The sequence below is a fragment of the Gorilla gorilla genome, chromosome 1, assembly GCF_029281585.2.
Source record: "Gorilla gorilla gorilla isolate KB3781 chromosome 1, NHGRI_mGorGor1-v2.1_pri, whole genome shotgun sequence".
Taxonomy (NCBI): Eukaryota; Metazoa; Chordata; class Mammalia; order Primates; family Hominidae; genus Gorilla; species Gorilla gorilla.
The window spans coordinates 28,754,497-28,762,183 of NC_073224.2; positions in this window are offsets into that span (position 1 = coordinate 28,754,497).

Sequence of the window (7,687 nt, forward strand, 5' to 3'; positions counted from 1 at the left end):
CAGGGCCTATAATACAGCCACAGCTTTTTATTGTATAAAAGGGTAGAATTCATTGAAAGGATAATGCTGAACAGACTGCTGTTTGCCTTGTCTTCTCTTTCTTTTTCACATGGAAAAGAACTTTCTTTAACAACTATCATCATACCATCATAATCCAAATACTTCCTGACCATGTGTTTGGAGGAGTATAAGCAGGTGTAAACTATAGCTACGCATATAGTCCTTACTCCAAAATTGCATGTGAAGAAAAATATTTGTCTGTAGACACATAACATGGAAGGGAAATTTTCTCTTTTGTAAGGAATGCTTATCTTTTTTTCTTTTCAGGTGTATTTTTGTTCTTTTAGACCCCACAGAAAATATTTTCCCACTGGAAAAAAGAAAAACAAGCTTCATATTTTATGACACTGACTTTAAATTGCTGGAAGTGAAGGTACAAACTGAAGTTACTCTGGGCGAGAAATGACATTTTTCTGAATGGCATGCCTGGTCACTTCATGATTCTTTTACTGCTTCTTAAGCTGTCCCATAGAAGCCAACCATTGCCTCTTTGGTCTTTAGTGCAAGAAAGAACAAGGAGGAATGCAAGAGAGAGAGAGAGAGAGAGCTAGCTATAAATACAGCTACATATGGAGAGAGAGAGAGAGAGAGAGATAGTATATATACACATATATATTTTTTTCTCTCCCTCACAACTTTTTCTGCCAGTCATTACATCTTCATATCTTCATCCTCAGTTTACAATTTGAACCTGTGCTCACTGAAACACTGGGCATCCCCTCTCCGTCTCTGTTTTGCTATTTCATGCTATTACACTTACCATTTAGGTCAATGCAGGTGGCCAGAAAAGGAACTGCTTTTCTCACTACTCTATCATAGTAGACATTTTTACATAAAACTCATATGAGATTTAAGAAGGAAAGTTTTCTATTGTGTTAAAGTCTTCCTTAATTTGCTGCACACATTTATGCAATATGAAATCTTGACTACGGAAAGAAACATTGGCTAAAAGTATGGAAGATTCATAAACCGTAAGACTATGTCAATGTTGGAAATATCCACTAAGTATGAGTTGACTTTTAACTGAAAAGTACTTTGTTGGGAGTTGATAGATAGCTTTTGGGGGAGCTTTGCCGCTTCCTTATCCAAATGGTTACATGGAGAAGAAATTTTACAAAATATGACCAATCAATTGATTTAAATATTTTCTGCAATTATTATTTTATTTGAACTGAGATATTTCACCCTTAAAATAAATGTTTCTGTCACAGGAGTCAGATATATTTTTTAACTATCCAGCATATTTTTAAAAGCATTAAAAATTAACTTAAGCAATAAGCATGAATGATCTTTCGTTGAAATTGAATCTCACCTAAAAAGACTTGGAAGAGTATAGAAAGAGAGAACTTTTTTGAAAAGACGACCTGTGGTCCAGAGCACTTAACAGAGTCATGAAGAGGATGCAGCCAGCTACGGCTTGGAAGTAGAAGTTCCTTGGTCTAATCATGGTCATTCTTGGCCTTTTTTGCCTACCACCCCTTCACTTTAATTCTTGCTTCTGTTTCTTGGAGATGCCATGTGCATATTTTAGTGGAACTTGTCATTCTCCATGAGAATTAAACAACAGCACACAGGTTATGAAAAGGCAGAAGGATCCTTCATAGGAACAGTCTGTAAAAGATTGGTTTTCATTTCAGTTATATGGAGGATAATGATGAGAATCACGTTGGAATGAGAGCCTTGAATTACGGAGACACTCGCTGTCTTTAGCACTGTGTTTCTGAAGAGAGTATTTTAGCCGTGGTTTATAAGAGTAGAATTACTAACTCAATCTTGCAACAAAAGGGAAAGAGAGTTGTCGAAGGCAAGGCCGCCAGTGAGAGATGTTCCTGCCATTTCAACTCACATCTCCAACCCCCAAGTTTTTATTCTGCCTATTTTGACACCAGTCATTTGCCAATTCGCTATTGGGAAATATCTGAGAAATCAGAAATCTCTGCAGGAGGAAAAAACTGCCTTCAGACCCCAGGAAAAAAAATCCAGGTGCTTTCATAAGGCTGGATATTTTTATTAGGACCCAGAGGGTGTCTTGTGATTCCCATATGCTGAGCATGCAAACCTCAGTAGACCAAAGATGAGTAAGATGCACCTGAAGACCACACATGAGCTCTGAACCCCTGGTAACACCCAAAACATGATGGGCTCATCAGCATGTAAGCAAAGATTGACTCCAAAAAATGATGCTTGCATCAGTTTTTAAAACCTTTTGATCGCTACCTTAGTGTTCCTTTGTAATTCTTTAAAAAAAAAATGATTCCATCATGCTTATCTTTATAGAGTTTCTCTTCATTCTAGACAGTGCAGTGGGCTAGGATATTTACATGAAAATCCACTATTAATGTTCTGGATTCACTCAGTGACATGTCTGTCATCATAATATCCTGTCTATAATGCATGTATCTATCAGACTTTTTCCCTAATTCATATTACCACTTGTTCTTTCCCATTAAAAAATGGGACTTCGATTTTTCAGAAGTCTTTTATTTGTCTTATTTAAGGGAAACTATTTTTAATATCCATGTAGGCTGTGTATGTATTTGGCTTAATCTCAGCCAATGTTTTTGTCATGACACTTACTAAACGCTCCTTATCTTAACTAACTTACCTTTCTGAATCAAACCATTCTCCTTCAAGCAATTAATTCATAGAGATGACAAATTTGTGATTTGTCTTCTGATACAGCCACTTAAAAGCTATAAATCAGGTAGAAAGTGGAATGTGGTATATTCATATCAGAGGGATGATTCTTTGACATTTAGTTTGATAGGGCCAATGGAATTTTGATAATATTCTAGCTTATTAAATATTCGACCCACTGATAAAAACAGATCTCTAAGTGTGACAACTCCCCTATTCTGGCTTCCACAAAACAAAGTGCCTTTAAAAACCTGACTGCTATAACCAGTTCCACCTGCAGGAGATACTGTTAGAAGTTATTGACTACATTATTGTGCCGCCTGGGTTAGCTTGAAATGGAAACAATCAATAGCGGTTCAGACCAAAATGTAGAAGAACAAAACTAACAAAGACGACAAATGAAAACCAATACTAACCACCGTCTGCAGTGAGTTCCTTCAGCTGTGACTTTTCAGGGAAGGACCTCCTCTGAAGTTAACTTCAGAACAATATAAAAAGACCAATCCTTTGCCAGTGGGCCAGAAGTAAATATTTTCCCAGATACTATTGTGTAAAATCATTCCCACACTTGCTGTGGAACCAGTGCCATTATCTTTAGGTGTTGGAAGTAGAGGAAGTCGTTGTGGGGCCTCAGGAAATTATACGATAAAAGATGGCTCCCTGCACACTTCCCTCCTTACTCCACCAATCCATGCCCCCACCAGCTTCCAGTTCAGACCTGCTAGGGCAGAACTATCACAGAAACCCAGATAGAAAACTTGCCAGAATTCTACTCCCTTTTTGATTGTAAGAGAAACAAACAGTACACGTCTAATACAAACTTTCCTTGCCAAGATGGGAAAACTGAGTTAATAGTCCAGGCTTTCTCTCTGCTCATTTCAACCTGTGCACAGTACCCCAACTCCCTAACATGTCCCTTAACCCAGAATTAAGTGTCACCTTCATATGTACTTTCTTTTTTCTTTTGGTTTTTTTACTCACTTACTCTGCTGCCCAGGCTGGAGTGCAGTGCCATAGCCTCTGTTGACTGCAACCTCTGCTTCCCGGGTTCAAGTGATTCTCCTGCCTCAGCCACCAGAGTAGCTGGATTACAGGGGTGTGCCACCATGCCTCGCTAATTTATTTTTGTATTTTTAGTAGAGACGGGGTCTCACCATGTTGGCCAGGCTGGTCTCTAACTCCTAACTTCAAGTGATCCACCCACCTCGGCCTCCCAAAGTGCTGATATTACAGGCGTGAACCACTGCACCCAGCCCGTATGTACTTTCTAATACACTTTAAGACCTTCATGTTTCTGAAGTAAAAAAAAAGAAAAAAAATCAATTTGTGTACTATGAAGCAGATTACAGCTCCTGTTAGCTAAGTGGCAGCAAACAGTAGGTGACTTCAGAAGATGGAACCAATGTGTAAAAACAGAGAGATAAAGACCATTAAAGAGAAAATAAATACTCACCATTTATTAAGAGATAATGAGATCCTTTTATACTGTCAAGATTCTAAAATAATATTAAGATCCACTCAATGCACATCATAGATTGTGCCACCCTTTCTAGAATATCATAGATTTTTGAGTTGGAAGGGAACTTTTAAATATTCTCCAATCAAATTTATATTCAATGCAACGGGCCCTCCCACAGCATCCTTGACAACTGGCTGCCAGGATTCTGTGTAAATAACTGCAATGACAAAAAAAACCTACATAATAAATTAAGCAGGCCACTTTGTGTTTAGATAGCTTCATTTTATCCACCAGTTCTCATCTTCTCTTCTAGGACACTGCTTTTCAAGCTGGGGTGGTGTGAAATACATGAGGAGTTTCCAGGAAGTACTAGAATATTGACAGTTTAAGGGTCGCTTTCAAGATCCTCAACTGCCATAGGTACTCAGTCTCAGGTTGACTTGCTTGAAAAGAACATCTTCTTTACACCTGCCTTTCCATTTTACACCACATGTCTCTCAGCCAGCCTGAATCTTATTCCTACATGCAAAAAAAATCTGGACATCAAACAAAAGGACAGTTTCAAAATGCATGGTTCCTAAGAGAATGTCCTGTGGCAGAAGAGCAAATAGAGAGTCCTTAAGAAATACTGAAGAGGGCAGTGCCTTATTTCATCTAGAGAACCAACTTATACTAAGCTTCCATCCATCTATCCATCATCCATCCACCCATCCATGCACCCATCCATCCATCCATCCACCCATCCATCCATCATCCATTCATCCATCCATCCATCCATCCACCCATCCATCAGCCATTCATCCACCCAACCATCCATCCACCCATCCATCCATCATCCATTCATCCATCCATCTGTCCATCCGTCCATCCATCTTCCATTCATTCATCTATTTATCTATCTTAATCATCTATTCATTCATCCATCCATTAATTTATCCATTCATCCATCCATCAGTCCATTTATGAATTAGAATTCAAAGGTGAAGTGGCCATGATAAAAACACATGTCTTTGAACTGGAAAATTAGTTCAGACATTTTTTCAACATAAAGCAAATGTAATGTAGCTGATCAGTTTGACCATGAGGACTGGCTTTGCCAATTGGATTATATGGCTTACATTTTCCAAAAGGTGAATGATAAAATCTACACTATAAGGTTTTGATAAAAAAAATTTTAAAAACAAAGGTAATCTGGCAAAAGTGGGAAATTACATCATTTGAACTATTAAACTTATGAGAAAATTGTTTAGAGAACAAACTACAAATATGCAAGGGGTATATAGCTTTTGAAGATTCTTTTGAGTGTACATGAGCCAAAAAAAGAGAGAACTTGTGTAGAATGCAGAATAATAAACTCCATCAACCATATGACAGATCTCTGACTATATGATAACTGTCATTTCTCCTTTTCATCACTTATTTCCCACTTTAATCCTCCCTGGTGACCTCCACTATTCCTCAAAATGCATGTCTAGAGCATCACTAAGGCAGGAAGGAATTAGTGACCCCAACAAGGCTCTCCCTGTCTTTCTGGAGTTCCAGCTCACACCTCAACCTGGCCCTAATGATGTGCTCCATAAACCTCACTGCCTGCACTGTAAGCCGCCAGTGAAAGACTATAGCAACATCCAGTTCATCTTCTAATAAGCCAACAAGTGGCTTGAACACAATTTCTTACTCAGCCTCAGGCTAATCTCACGTGTTAGGAGGTGCTGTGGCTGCCTCAAAGCACAATCAACCTAAAAGTGGAAGACCATCAAAAAGTAGGAGCATGTGAAGAAAAAGAGGTTGAGGGAAAATAAGTGTGTATCCAGCTATGCTGAAGATGAGAGTGCACAGCAATACACAAGACCACTGATGACATTATTAGAGTCAACAGTATTTTAAATAGACAGTGGCATCACATTCATGTCGGAGACTAAGCTCTTGAGAGGGTAAGAGGTTGCTATGTTCCTTGTGTCTTTCAGTCCATTGCTTTCTCTATCACCATCACCATTCCTCCCCAGTCCTGACCAAACCCTGTCCACGAAACTGTAGGTTGTGACAAATACTGCTCTGGTGGTTAATACTGAGTGTCAACTTGATTGGTTTGAAGGATGCAAAGTTTCCTGGGTATGTCTGTGAGGGTGTTGCCAAAGGAAACTAACATTTGAGTCAGTGGGCTGGGGAAGTCAATCCACCCTTTTCAGGCAGAAAAACGTGAAAGGTGTGACTGGCCTAGCCTCCCAGACTACATCTTTCTCCAGTGCTAGATGCTTCCTGCCCTCAAACATCAAACTCCTAGTTCTTCAGTTTTGGGACTCGGACAGGCTCCTTGCTCCTCAGCTTGCAGATGGCCTATTGTGGGACCCTGTGATCATGTGAGTTAATGCTTAAAACTCATATATATATATATAAATATATATATATCCTATAGGATATATATATCCTATCAGCCATATGACAGATCCTATAGGATATATATATATATATATATCTCCTATTAGTTCTGTCCCTCTAGAGAACCCTGACTAATACAACTGCCTTCAAGGAAAGGGTTGATCCAAAAAGAATAAAGAGTCCAAAATCTTAACTTCAGATCTTCTAGGCAGATTTTTAACAAATCAGTATTAGTAAACGAAGTCTTTTCCAAAGTAACAGCCAGGCACCTGAAAGAGAAAAATGGTTTTCGGAAATTCTAAAACCTCTCTTGGGCTTCTATCAAAGGATGTCTGCCTCTGCACCCCTAGAAACGTTGCTCTATTCAAATATACTCACCAGGCCACCATTGTCTGGCTCTAGCCCTCACCTGGGCATGGGTGTTCTCAACTTATATAGCAGGTCCTTGAATAATGTCATTTTGTTTAACATTGTTTGATTATAGCATTCACGAGGAAAAGAAATGATTCTTGGCCAGGGCCACTGTGTTGAGTATGTGTGTTCTCCCCATGTTTATGCGGGTTTTCTCGAGGTCCTCTGGTTTCCTCTCACATCCAAAAGCTGTGCCCATACCTAAGCTTCATAACTCACCTGGAATTGGTGTATCTACATGGTCTCAGTGTACCCTGAGCAGCCAGGACAGGCTCCACCCACCCGCCATCCCGAACTGGAATACACAAGTAAGTAATTATCTTACTTGTTTTTATTAATCTTTCTTAAATGTATGTATAGCCTACATTTATTTCAATGCTCAACAGTAAAAGTGTTTTGGTTTTTATTTATAAGCATGGTGATGGTTTTGTGACCAGAAAAATGCCACAGTAACTTAACTCTTATTTACATCAGTTAGCCTATGGTAAAAGTGGTTTTGTGAGTGATTATTTCACTTAAAGTTGCAGTTTCCAAGAAACTGTTGACAACATTGAGTGAAGACTTACTGTATTATTGTTATAGGATCAACAGGTATGTCTGCTGTGTAGTAATAGGCCAATTATGCAGACAGCAGTGGTGTAGCAGAGAAAGTTTAATTACTGCAGAGTGTTGGGCAAGGAGATAGGGGTAGATTTTCAGATCCAGTTTTTCAAAGAGTTTTAGGCTGCAGTTTTTAAGGGG